Source organism: Mus caroli, unplaced genomic scaffold (genome assembly GCF_978045245.1).
Source record: "Mus caroli unplaced genomic scaffold, Mus_caroli_1 scaffold_9, whole genome shotgun sequence".
Lineage (NCBI taxonomy): Eukaryota > Metazoa > Chordata > Mammalia > Rodentia > Muridae > Mus > Mus caroli.
In genome coordinates, this window is record NW_028227264.1 from 76,872,682 (window position 1) to 76,887,376 (window position 14,695).

The window sequence follows — 14,695 nt, forward strand, 5'->3', positions numbered from 1 at the left end:
TGTGTATATATGGTATGTTTGTATGTGTGTGTATGTGTGTGTGTGTATATGGCGTGTGTGTATGTGTTATGTGTGTGTATGTATGTGTGTGTGTGTATGTAAGTGTTATGTGTGTGTATGTGTGTGTGTATATGGTATATGTGTATGTGTGTGTATATGGTGTTTGTGTATGTGTATGTGTATGGTGTGTGTGTATGTGTTATGTGTGTGTATACACATGTGCCATGGTGCTTGTGGAGGCCAGAGAGCAACTTTTGATTCTATCCTTCCACCCTGTGGATTCTAGGGATCATACTTAGGCCACCCAGCTTGGAGCACATGCTTTTGTCCACGGAGTCTCCTGCCTGCCTGAACCATGCAGCTCTTTGTATATTTCAGTTATGAATCCATCAGTTGATGCAGAGTTGGTAAAATATTTTCCACTATGTAGACTGTCTCTTTGTTCTGGTGGAGGTTGTCTTTGCTGTGTAGAGGCGTTTTAATTGTATGCAACCCAGCTCTTGGAACTTTGTCTTGTGTTGTTGGCATCAGAATGCCCCTGCTTATGCTTCTATCTGAAAGTATTTCCCTAGTGGTTTTAAAGTTTCATGCGTACAGGGTCAGGTTTTACTTTGAGATCTTTGATACAGTGTTAATTGTGCAAGATAAGAAATATGGATCTAGTTCCATATTTTTGGCATAAGTATATCCATTCTTCCTGTTGCCATTTATTTTATTTTTATTTTTAATTTTTGTTTTGAGCCAGGGTTTGTAGTTTTGGCTGTCCTAGAACTTGCTATGACTCAACTTGCGGGTCTTAAGCGCACAGTGATCCTCTTGCCTCTGTTTCCTGAGTTCTGGTACTAAAGGTTTGTGCCACTATGCCCAGCCCAGCACTATTTAAGAAAGACTTTTTAAAGGGACATCTGTGCCAAACATCAGGTGTGTTTGTGTGGGTTTGTGTCTGAGCCCTCTGCTCTGTCCCATTGCTTGGCATCTTGTTTTGTGTCAGGATCATGCTGTCTTGTCACTATGGCACTATAGTATAATTTAAGATCAGATATTGTAATACCTCCAACATTGTCTTTCTGCTCAGGATATCTGTGTCTGTTTTCAGTCGTTTATTCATGCTTCCATATGAACTTTAGGATTTTCTTTTGGTCGGTAGATATATCTTTGCAATTTTGATGGGAATTGTATTGATTTTGTACATGGCATTAGTCAATACAGGTCTTTTCATGTTACTAATTCTGCTAGTCCATGAGCACGGGAGAGTTTCTAGGTTCTAGTGTTGCCATGGACCAGCCACAACCGGCCTCAGTCGGCCCCCCTCAATCTGCAGGAAAAAAATCAGGGTTCCAGTACAGGTTGGCGAAAAGGATGACAAACAGACATGGACACAAGGGAGTGTGGTATCTGAATGTAATTTGTCACAAAGCAAGCAGACTTATAAGTGACTTTTATACAAAACAGAGGAATGTATACAAAAAGCTAAAAGGAACCAATTGGGATAAAAATCAATGTTGACAACTGGGATCAAAAGCAGTCCTACCTAAGGTCAGCTTAGTAACAGGAGCCAGGTGAATGGTCTGACGCAATGCTAGTTTATTGTTAAACCCACCACCAGGGGTCCTTTAGTAAATACCTGATTATGCTATTCCTCTGGGCCTAGTGATAAACATGCACCAGGGGAGTTCTGTTCTACTCACCCTTTCATGAATAATACAATATTCCAGTTCCTCCTAAAACCACAACCCACCTTCTTCCTAGGCCATTGTAAATTCCTGTGTATGGGAGTGACTCGGCTATTGATCTAAGTATTTACTATGTAGATTTCTAGCTCAATTCAAGTAAATTGTAATGCCTGATTTCTTTCACTGTCTCCCTTACAAGACTAGAGGTAATTCTGAATGTTACTGAATAGGTAACATTCTTACTGAATTCCAAGCCCAGGGTTGGCTCAAGGACTGCCTAGGACATTAGAACACTGGTGGAGGCTAATCTAACTTAGCTATATGTCAAAATCAATCCTTAAAGGCACTCATAATGAAACAATATTGAAGGAAAGCACACAGATCCGTTTACCAACTAAAGCAAGGACATTGGAGCATTCGTTATTACAGGATGCCACGGTTCCAGGAGACTAAGTTTCCATGAACTTTTCACTTTGGGACTGCATCCAAGCTTTTGGGCCTGTCACTTAAGTGGAGTGGGTATGGCATAGTGTCATCTTTTAGTGCCATTTGATAGATGCTATCTGCATACTGGGCACTATCTGTGGGGATCTTATGGGCTCTGGCCCCACTGGAGCCATCAAAGAGTTGCAGTTCTCTCCAAGGGGGAGCCAGAGCAAGGTGGGCTGCTGGGCCTTTTCGGTGGCTGGGCTGCAGCTTCCCTGGAGTTGGTGGCAGGCAGCAGCAGGACACAGTAGCCAGTAGTGGGCAGCTAGGAGTCAAGGTGTGTGTGTGGGGGGGACACCAAGCAGGAAGTGGCTGTGGCAGAGTCCACAGCAGCTTCTGTAGCAAAGCTTTGGGAGAGATTACTCTTCCCTGGAGTGTTACAGCTCGACAAGACAGGCACGCTCAGATGATCTTTGATGGAATAACTTGTGCACTTTATTCCTTGTGGATAGGATCTTATAAACCTTTTGAGGTGGATTGGGGTCTGGCAGCAGATGCTTTCTATTGGCTTGGTCTGAGATGTTAGGGATGCCTCATCTGCATGTGGAGGGGCTGTAGGTGTTGTACCTACATGACTGACTGACACAGTTCTCTCCATGGAATGTCATGGTCATGTGTTCCAGGACAGGAACCTGCTGGGAGTAAATTTAGATGCCAACCATTCTCAATCATGAGAACTGCCTGGGCTCCTGAATCCATTTAGGGGTGAGTGTTCAAAGGTCTCTCATTCTGCATAAAGTCTGTCCTTGGGTCTCTGTATTTTTTCCTCTCTGCTTCTCTGATGATGGCTGAGCAAGTCACTGATCTGTGAGTATAGCAGAATGTTATTGGTATTTGGCTTTACCCTAAGTTCCTGAGCTATCTAGCCTCAGGTTCTTAGTCACTCAAACCATGTCAGGTTTGGGTTCCATCTTGTGCTGAAGTCAAATCGACATTGGTTAGTTACTCTTACAAGCTTTGTGCCACCATTGCATGAACATGTTAGCATACCATTGTAGATCAAAGAGTTCGTGGTTGGACTGGTATTTATGTTTCTCCTTTGGTAGCATTCAGAGTACCTTCCTGGACTAAAGAATCTAGAACACTTCGGAGAATGCTCTCTATAGGTACCAGCTTGACTCCTCCTTGTTCACGGAGTTGTCTTCAGCTATGGGGCCTTGCTGTTAGTTTATGGGGCCACTTACAGTCCCAGCAACAGCCTCGGTTGTTTGGGGATTCCCACGGACAACTTGATTAGATATAACCTAATCCCAGGACTAGAAGTTTCATTTGTGACAAGAGCTGGCCAGTTGAGAGTCTGTCTCCCCCATTATTTGATGATTCCATTTAGGCTGCCTTTATATATGTGTCTATTTTAGAAAACTTCTACTATATTAGGTTTCCATATTACCCAGTGGCTCTTAATTTTGGCTGTCTCCCTCCTTTTTTACCCTTTACCCTCCCCTTACCTGCTTTAGCTTCCCATTCCAGCTTTCCCATCCATACATACCTGTCTATTCTATTTCCCTTTGCTAATAAGATCTCTACCTATAGTCCCTTACTCTAGACCTAACCTCTGTCATTCTACATATTGTAGCTTGGTTATCATTGACTTAACAGGTGATTTCTGCATATAAATGAACACATTCTATGTTTGTCTTGCTGGGTCTGGGTTACCTCACTCAGGATGATTTTTTTTTTTCTAGTTCCACCTGAAAGAACCTAACCCACTCAATTTTAGAACAGACAGTCATGTGTAACCTTAACTTTCAATTTCCTGGGCTGGAGAGATAGCTCAGTGGTTAAGAGCACTCACTGCTCTTCCAGAGGTCCTGAGTTCAATTCCTAGCAACCACATGGTGGCTTACAACCATCTGTTATGGGATCTGATGCTCTCTTCTGCTGTGTCCTAGAAGAGCTACAGTGTACTCACATACTTTAAATAAAACAAACAAACAAACAAACAAACAAACAAACAAACTAAAACAAACCCCCAAAAATCAGTTTTCCCAAAGAAGCAGGCCAGCCTCCTCAGGAGGAGCCACAGATAATGGGTCATTAGTCAATAGTAGCCCTGACATTTGGCGGAGAGGGAGGATGAACTAGGAGTTGAGTCAGTTCCTAAGACATCTGGTCAAGAGAGATAATGAGCCCTGAATTGGGACAGTTCTTGAAATTTCTCTAATGCCTGACCAAAAATGGTAAAGCTAATATAGTAATCAATCAGAAATTGTACTAATGTAATTTCCACAACCTAACCAATCATGTTAGAGATTACCTAACACCCCAGAAAATTCCCTTAGCCCTGCATAAGAAGAGGCTGTGAGCTCCCCTCCTTTTCCTCATTTTGATGAATGGTTGATCCGGAATGCTGGTTGTTTCTGAAGAATAAAGGAATGCGATCCCATTTCGATACTTATTGCTATTCATGAATAAACAAGTGTTGTAACCTGACCTCCAAGTCTGAGGCTTCCTTCTCACATTTGTCCTCAATTCACAACAGTTTGCAACAGTTTCGAGACAAGCAGGCCCCCCCCCCCCCCCCCAGTTTGCCTTCTTGTTTAACTTCTTTGGATCTGTGGAATGTATGCTGGGTATTTTGTATTTATGGATAATATTCCCTTGTCAGTGAATAGATACCATGCATGTCCTTTTGGGTCTGGGTTACCTAAATCAGGATAGTATTTTCTGATTCTGTCCATTTGCCTGCAAAATTTATGATGTCCTTGTTTTTAATAGCTAAATAGCATTCCATTGTGTAAATGAACCATATTTTCTGTCTCCATTCATTGTCTGAGGGCCATCTGGGTTGTTTCCAGCTTCTGGCTATTACCAGTAAGGCTGCTATGAAACTAATGGAGCATGTGTCCTCATGGTATGGTGGAGCATCTTTTGGGTATTTGCCTAGGAATTATATAGATGAGTCTTCTGATAGAACTAGTTCCAGTTTTCTGGGAAACTGTCAGATTGATTTCCCGAGTGGTTGTACAAGTTTGCAATCCCACTATCAATGGAGGAGTGTTCCCCTTTCTTCATATCCTTACCAGCATGTGATGTTGCTTGAGTTTTTGATCTCAGCCATTCTGATTGTAAGGTGGAATCTCAAAGTCATTTTGATTTGCATTTCCCTGATGACTAAGGATACTGAGAATTTCTTTTAAGTGCTTCTTGGCCATTTGTGTTTCGTCTGTTAAGAATTCTCTGTTTAGCTCTGTGTGCTATTTTAATTGGGTTGTTTGGTTTCCTGGTGTCTTATGTCTTGAGTTATTTATATTGAAAGGGCAACATAAACCCCATATTCTCGATTTAAAGACCCCCATTTGTTTCCATTTAAGGACCCCATTTGTCTCCATTTAAGTACCAGGGCGCAGGAATAGACCATAAGTCCCAGAAACTAAGTCATAGGACACCAGTTCTAGGAACAGACCATAAAATCTAGAACGAGATCATAAACTCTCCTCCCAAAGAACAGCCTGGAGGTAACCACACAAATTGGGAAATGTCTCATCTCAGAATGGACCATCTGCACTGGGCAGCCCTATCTCATCCTAGAGTTAAATGTTTATGAAATGGAAATGCAGACTACAAATAACCCCATTTAAAAATGGGGTACAGAGCTAAACAAAGAATTCTCACCTGAGAAATACGGAATGCCTGAGAAGCATGAAAAAGTGTTCAACATCCTTAATCATCAGGGAAACTCAAATCAAAACAATCTTGAGATTCCACCTCACACCAGTCAGAATGGCTAAGATCAAAAATTCAGGTGACAGCAGATGCTGGCGAGGATGTGGAGAAAGAGGAACACTCCTCCATTGTTAGTGGGATTGCAAGCTTGTACAACCACTCTGGAAGTCAGTCTGGCGGTTCCTCAGAAAATTGGACATAGTACTACCAGAGATCCAGCAATACCCCTCCTGGGCATATACCCAGAAGATGTTCCAACTGGCAATAAGGACACATGCTCCACTATGTTCATAGCAGCCTTATTTATAATAGCCAGAAGCTGGAAAGAACCCAGATGTCCCTCAACAGAGGAATGGATACAGAAAATGTGGTACATTTACACAATGGAGTACTACTCAGCTATTAAAAACAATGAATTTATGAAATTCTTGGGCAAATGGATGTATCTGGAGGATATCATCCTTAGTGAGGTAATCCAACCACAAAAGAACTCACATAATATGCACTCACTGATAAGTGGATATTAGCCCAGAAACTTAGAATACCCAAGATACAATTTGAAAAACACAAGAAAATCAAGAAGAGGGAAGACCAACATGTGGATACTTCATTCCTCCTTAGAATAGGGAACAAAATACCCATGAAAGGAGTTACAGAGACAAAGTTTGGAGCTAAGACGAAAGGATGGACTATCCAGAGACTGCCCCACCCAGGGATTCATCCCATAATCAGCCACCAAACCCAGACACTATTGCATATGCCAGAAAGATTTTGCTGAAGGGACCCTGATATAACTGTCTTGTATGAGACTATGTCAGTGCCTGGCAAATACAGAAGTGGATGCTCACAGTCATCTATAGGATGGAACACAGGGCCTCCAATGAAGCTAGAGAAAACTTGCAAGGAGCTGAAGGGGTCTGCAACCCTATAGGGGAACAATAATATGAACTAACCAGTACCCCCAGAGCTCATGTCTCAAGCTGCATATGTAGCAGAAGATGGCCTAGTTGGCCATCATTGGGAAGAGAGGCCCCTTGGTATTGCAAACTTTATATGTCCCAGTACAGGGGAACGCCAGGGCCAAGAAGCAGGAGTGGGTGGGTAGGGGAGCAGGGTGGGGGGAGGATATAGGGAACTTTCAGGATAGCATTTGAAATGTAAATAAAAAAATCTAATAAAAAATCATTTGCTACAAAGTTAAAAAAAAAGGAATGCAGACTACTGACCACCTATGACACCCTAATCCTTCTAGATAGCTCTCCTGGTTCCCTATAAGAAGGCCTGCATGCCTTTATCTGGAGTTGCCATTTTAGAGAATGGTTGGCCCCCACATGCTGGTTGTTTCTGCAGAATAAATGCTCTTTGGTTTTGCATACCATGTGAGTCTGGGGTCTTCCTTCAGCAATTTTCAGACCCTTACAATATATTTTGGATATTAGCCTGCTGCTGGATGGAGGATTAGTGAAGATCCTTTCCCAATCTGTTGGCTGTTGTTTTGTCCTGTTATAGTGTCCCTTGCCTTACTGAAGCTTTTCAGTGTCATGAGGTCTCATTTATCAAGTGTTGATCTTAGAGCCTGAGCCACTGGTATTCTTTCAGGAAATTGTCTCCTATATCAATAATTTCAAGGCTATTTCCCACTTTCTCTTCTATGAGATTTAGAGCATCCAGTTTTATGTTGAGGATCTTGACCAGCTTGGACTTGAGTTTTGTGCAGAGTGATAAATATGGTTCTATTTGCATTCTACCTACAAACATCCAGTTAGACCAATACCATTTGTTGAAGATGCTTTCTTTTTTCCATTGTTTGGTTTTGGCTTCTTTGTCAAAGATCAATTGTCCATAGGTGTGAGGCTTTATTTCTGGGTCTTCAATTCTGTTCCATTGATTGACCTGTCTGCTTCAGTGCCAGTGCCTTGCAGTTTTTATTACTGTAGCTCTGTACTACAGCTTGAGGTCAGGGATGGTGATTCTTCCAGAAGTTCTTTTATTGTTCAGGATTGTTTTAGCTATCCTGGGTTTTTGTTTTTCCATATGAAGTTAAGAATTGTTCTTTCAAGGTCTATAAAAAATTGTGTTGGAATTTTGATAGGGATTGCATTTGGCAAGATAGCCATTTTAACTATGTTAATCCTACCAATCCACGAGCAAGAGAGATCTTTCTATCTTCAGATAACTTCTTCAATTTCTTTCTTCAGAGACTTGAAGTTCTTTTCATAGATCTTTCACTTGCTTGGTTAGAATTACATCAAGATATTTTATATTGTTTGTGGCTTTTGTGAAGAGTATGGCTTCCCTATTTATTTCTCTGCCTGTTTATCATTTGTATAAAGGAGGACTACTGAGTTCTTTCAGTTAATTTTATATCCAGCCACTTTGCTGAAGTTATCAGATATAGGGGTTCTCTGGTTGAATTTTGGGATCACTTATGTATATTTATCATATCATCCATGAATAATGATACCTTGATTTCTTCCTTTCCAATTTGTATCCTCTCGATCTCTTATTGCTCAAGTTAGAACTTAGAAGTATATTTAGTAGGTAGGGAGAGAGTGGGCAACATTGTCTTGTCCCTGATTTTAGTGGGATTGCTTCAAGTTTCTTTCAATTTAATTTGATGTTGGCTATTGGCTTGCTGCACATTGCTTTTATGTCTAGGTATGTGCCTTGAATCTCTGATCTCTCCAAGACTTTCAACATGAAGGGGTGTTGGATTTTGTTGAAGACATTTTTCATCATCTTATGAGATGATCATGTGACTTTTTCTTTCAGTTTGTTTATATAGCTTATATAGATTACATTGATGGATTTTCATATACTGAACCATCCCTGCATTCCTGGGATGAAGCATATTTGATCACAGTGAATGATGTTTTTAGTATATTCTTAGATTCGGTTTACAAGAAATTTTTTGAATATTTTTATGTTTTATGTTGATGTTCATAAGTGAAATTAGTCTGAAGTTCTCTTTCTTTTTTGAATCTTTGTGTGGTCAGGGTGACCATGGTTTCATAGAATGAATTAGGTAGTGTTCCTTCTGTTTCTATTTTGTGGAGCAGTTTGAGGGGTAATTGTATTAGCTCTTCTTTGAAAGTCTGGTAGAATTATGTACTAAAGCCATCTGGCGCTGGGATTTTTTTGATTGGGAGACTTTTTTTTTTTTTTTGGTTTTTTGAGACAGGGTTTCTCTGTGTAGCCTTGGCTGTCCTGGAACTCACTTTGTAGACCAGGCTGGCCTCGAACTCAGAAATCCGCCTGCCTCTGCCTCCCGAGTGCTGGGATTAAAGGCATGCGCCACCACGCCCGGCTTGATTGGGAGACTTTTAATGACTACATCCATTTTCTTAGGGAAATAGTCCCTCATGGGACAGTTTAGATAGTTTATCTGATCTTGATTTAACTTTGGTAAGTGGTATCTGTCTAGAAAAATATCCATTTTGTTTAGATCTTACAGTTTTATGAAGTACAGGCTTTGACGTATGACCTAATGATTCTTTTTTAAATTTGCCCAGTTTCTTTTGTTATGTCTCCTTTTTCATTTCTGACTTGTTGATTTGGACACTGTCTCTGTGCCTTTTATTTAGTCTGGCTAAGAGTTTTTCTATGTGTTGATTTTCTCAAAGAATCAACTCTTGGTTTTGTTGCTTCTTTGTATCATTTTCTTTGTTTCTAGTTGATTGATTTCAGTCTAGAGTTTGACTATTTTTTGCCATCTACTCCTCTTGGGTGTGTTTGCTTGGTGTGTGGGAAGTGGTGGATAGGGGTGAGGAGGTGAGGGTAGGGTGATCTAGGTCCAGCTCATGTATGCTCTTTGGTTGGTGGTTTAGTCTCTGAGAGCCCTCAAGGGTTCAGGTTAGTCGACTCTGTTGGTCTTCCTGTTGAGCTCCTATCCACTTTTGGAGTCCCCAGTCTTTCTCCCAACTCTTCCATGAGAGTTCCAAAGCCCCATCCAATGTTTGGCTGTGAGTCTCTGCATCTGAGTCAGCTACTGAGTTGAGCCTCTCAGAGGACAGTTATTCTAGACCCCTGTCTACAAGCATAACAGAGGATCATTAGTAGTGCCAAAGATTGATGCTTGCCCGTGAGATGGGTCTCTAATCAGGCTGGTTATTGCGTGGCCACTCATTCCCTCAGTCTCTACTCTATCACCCATCCATGCATTTCTTGTAGGTAGGATAAATTTGGGGTTGAAAGTTTTGTGAGTGGGTTGGTGTCCCTATCGCTTCACTGGGGTTCTTGCCTAGCTACAGGAGGTTGCCTCTTAAGATTCCATATCTCTAGTGCTGTGAGTCTCAGCTAAGGTCACCCCCACTGATTCTTGGGAGCCTTCCTTATCCCAGGTCTCTGGCAGGCCCTCAAGATGCCCCTACCCTGCCCCCCGACAGTTGCAGATTTCCATTCATTCTCATGTCCATCTGTCTATCTTCCCTGTCTCTCCCTGTTGCGGCCTGCCCGCAGTCCACAACACGAACGGTTCAACTGAGAATGGCAGTTCGAACTGAAAAGAGAGGAATCTAGACGGGGCGGAAGAAACAATGGAGCCAAGACAACAAACATTCTGATCAAGGCTCAATTTTACTATTTTCAGACACTCAGTTATAAAGGAAGGGGGAGGGAACCCAATATCCCGCCAAGTAACTCAGGGTCCAGTAGCAGGACGAACACGTGTGTGCCTCCAGGCAGCAAAGGCAGGTTCCAGCAGTAGGCGTGGCAGGACGAATGAGCAGGAAGCTCCACCCTTGAGCAAGCAAGTTCCAGGCTGGGGGAAGGGAGGCCACATCTCCTCCCATTAGTTAACAAAGCAAACAAACAAACAAACAAAAAAGGGGGTGGCCTGAGGCAGAAAAATTATCTATGTTCAATAGTTCTGCCTGAGTTCTTAGGGCTAAAGAAAAAACCTGTTTCCGTGGGATTCCCTAACTTTTCTAATGGTAAACTGTATTTGGCTAAGACTGTCTTTATTATCCTAGTAAACCACTAACAACAGAATAGGCTCTGACTTTATAATGCTAATTAGTGCTGAATAGGTAGTTACCTGTTTGCATTTTAAGTAGGGCGTTGGAACCCTGGCTGAGTTTAACTAAACAAATTTAGAATAACACTGAGCTGATAATCCTCCGCAATTTTGGGTGACAGGCAGGGGAAACAGTGAGAAGGGGTAAGACCAGCTCTTTAGTACAAGGCCAGTTGGCTTTTTTATTTGGGTGGGAGTCAGTGAAGGGCTTGCCCTTACGACAGTAAGGTCTCCAACCTCTCTCCCCCCTATTAATTAAGTTTAAATAGGCAATGCTTAACAGAGGTGATCAAATGATTTTTTTTTTTCATCCATAGATGAGTGGGCCTTTAACCTTGACTTGGGTGGACATTGACCTGATTCCTCCCGTGAGCATTATAACAACTCACATCTGTGGCTCTTGGTATCTTTTGGGGAGGGGAGGCAGAGCCTTAAGTATTTTTGGTTTTTAGCTGGAATCAGATACCAACCTCTTTCAAATCAGGTGTGTCACACAGGGAACTCAGAAACGGTCAAGCTGGACCTTCCCTCCGCAGTAATCTCCTGCGCCAAGCGGTACCCATACTGTATTCATATGATTATGAATCAGTAGCGCAGTTCTGAGTTATGCGTGGTCTCTATATGAGACTTGTCAACCTCAGATTTAGCAAGGCCTAGACAAGAATTATGTCAGTATTAACACCATTAATTTTGGTTAAAATAGGAGCTGAAAGTCTTTCCTCTTCTTCTCTGTTATTCCCAATAGCCTGCAGAACTAAGGACACCTTGCAGTAACAGCAAGGGTGAAAAGCCAGAGGCCAGCTAAGGGACTAAGCCCATCTCTATCAAAATAAGAACTAATCTCTATAAATATATGAAATTTCTACTTCCCTAGCTCTCCTGGTAAATCTAAATCTTATCTCAGGCTGAAAACCACATGCTGGGATGTCCTTGGAAGGGAGATTAGCAGTACCACCTGTTTGCTCTTAGGGGCGGAGAACCGGAGAATGTAGATTGACCTGCTTGAGAAAAGGAAGAAATCTAAACAATGAGAGAGTAGCACTGTAAATTTTCTGTTTGGAGAAGTCAAGGTACTTTATTTAGATGCAAATTGTAAAACTAAAGCTAATCTCCGGCCTCCTGTAGGGGAATTGGCTCAGAGGAAAACAGTTTTTCTGAGAGCTTCCACTCCCAGCTGAACTCTAAGCACAAGAGGAATTTTAGTCTTTAGAATGATACTTACGAGAAGAGACAGAATCTGTGTTTACCTGACGAATTAATCTCTCTGGTAGCCACCGTGCTTCATCTTCATCTCGTGAAAAAACACAAACCGAGCCTCTTCCCCAGATTAGAACTGGATCTGGACCCTTCCATTTATTAGTCAGGGCGTCCTTCCATTTTACCAATGCATAAGAATTAGAAGTAACTGGGTGCCAGTGGCGTTCCGCTGCAGACTGACCTTTAATGTCAGTTTGCAAAAAGTTTAGGACAAATAAGGTGAAGGCAAGATGAGCCTTTGGTGACCTTGGGGGATATGCTCTGAATTAACTTTGCTAGGTAATTTAGAATATAGGAATCTCTAATAATTGAACTGAATATTAGACCAGTCTAAGATTGAGTTAGAATGGCTGGTCACACTGAAGAAGAGTGAAAAATCATTATGACTCTATTAAATGACTAATTTTACTAAGTCTGAATATACAGTCTCTGATGTACTATTGCCATAAAGTTAAAAGGCTAGAAGCTAGTCTAAACTGGAAAAATGACAAGCAAGGATTTAAGGTAAACTTCCCTTGAGAAGCATTAGTTAATAAAATACTTTCCACTTAGGAAACAATATATACTGAAAGATTAAAACTTTTGGCTTCTTGTAAAGAAGCAGAAACAATAAACATTTTTCTTACATAATGTAAAGCTATATTAGCCATACGTAGAGGCAAAATTTTCTAGTGATTACCAGTTTACTAGAAGCAAAAATCTTTGAATTTAAGCATTATTTTAAACATCTGAATAGATCTGTAACACTGTTAAAAAGAAATTTTCTTGAACACAGGGAAAAACTTTTTTAGGCATTGTTTACAAAACAAAAGAAAGGGCCACAAGCCGCTCTGGGGCTGCCCAGAGCCCTGTATTGACTCAAAGGTAAAATACTTTTTAATCTGAGCATTAATCTTAAATTTGCAATCAAACTGCAAGCTGTAGTCAATGGAACAATGGCAGTTTTAACCATAATTTTTAAGTTTTTGTGCAAGGTTAGGATAATATCTACAACTTTGGGAAAGCAAAACCTATGTTTAAAACAATTTATCACTGTTAAAATCAATATTAGAAGCATTACTATCATATTACGAAGTTTGGATATCAATTAATACCTATGAATACCTATTAAAGCAAGCTTTAACGCTTTAATAAAGAGGCATTGCTTTATATCTTATCTTAAATTTTACTATTTAGGATAGGAACCACATTAATCATTATTTAAACTAGAAATATCTTAAGAGACTCAGCCTCTGAAGCTTAATCTCAAACTTTAACTCGCTTGCCGTGTGTCCCTATGAGTAGCACCTCCCGAAGTGGTGACTATAGGTGAAGCGGGAGATTCGCAAGAGGACCAATTCTCATTAAGGTAATGGGCAATTCCTCTATCTGAGTGATTTTTGTTAAAATTCAGTCCATCATCAGAGTTTCCACATTTATCAATTTTTGAGTTAAGAAGATCTTTTTCTGAGGAGGCCTTCTCTGATAGGCACTCCTCCTGAGATACCACAAGCTCCGCCTGAGGGCAATTTAGCCCTGGAAAAGTTGTATCTTTTATAGCATCATTTACAAGCACCCAGAGACCTAGGGTAAAATTATCTGTCTGAGCGATATTCAAGGCCTCACCAACTTTCTCCCAGGTTCCACAATCTATCGTTTCTTCTTCTTTGAACCATGGACAACAGCTATCTATCTTATCTAAAAAATTTCTTATTAATTGTACTTCAAGCCTTACTCCTCTGGCCTGAAGCAACTCCTGAAAACTAAAAACAACCGCCTGATCCATGACTTTAAACCCTTCCTTCTTCCACCTAAGCAGCTTTCTAAAAAGCTGCACACCGCCTGTCTCCGTATCTAGTTCCGATTAACGAACTACTGACCCCAAGCAGAAACAGTGTTGGGTCAGCACTGATTCAAACTTGATTCGTATCCTACCGCATCCTCAGCAACACTTTACAAAACTGAAATTTTAGGCTAGCGCTAGCATGTGTACCTGTCCGTTGCTCCGATGCTCCTCTGATACGAAGATCCTTTCCTTTCTTGTGGAGCTCCACACAGCAGTCGTTTCTCTTAGCATCACCTCTGCCATTCTTCAGGTCCCAGTTCTGGCGCCAACTGTTGCGGCCTGCCCGCAGTCCACAACACGAATGGTTCAACTGAGAATGGCAGTTCGAACTGAAAAGAGAGGAATCTAGACGGGGCGGAAGAAACAATGGAGCTAAGACAACAAACATTCTGATCAAGGCTCAATTTTACTATTTTCAGACACTCAGTTATAAAGGAAGGGGGAGGGAACCCAATATCCCGCCAAGTAACTCAGGGTCCAATAGCAGGACGAACACGTGTGTGCCTCCAGGCAGCAAAGGCAGGTTCCAGCAGTAGGCGTGGCAGGACGAATGAGCAGGAAGCTTCACCCTTGAGCAAGCAAGTTCCAGGCTGGGGGAAGGGAGGCCACATCTCCCTATACCGGATCCTGATCCTTCTCTTATTTCCCTCCCCATCCTTTCTCCTACCAAACTCCCTCCTCCATCTGTCTTCTGTGACTATTTTATTCCCCTCTTCTGAGTGAACCAATTCCTCATCTTATACTGATAACTTGACTTCCATTTTGCATACATGA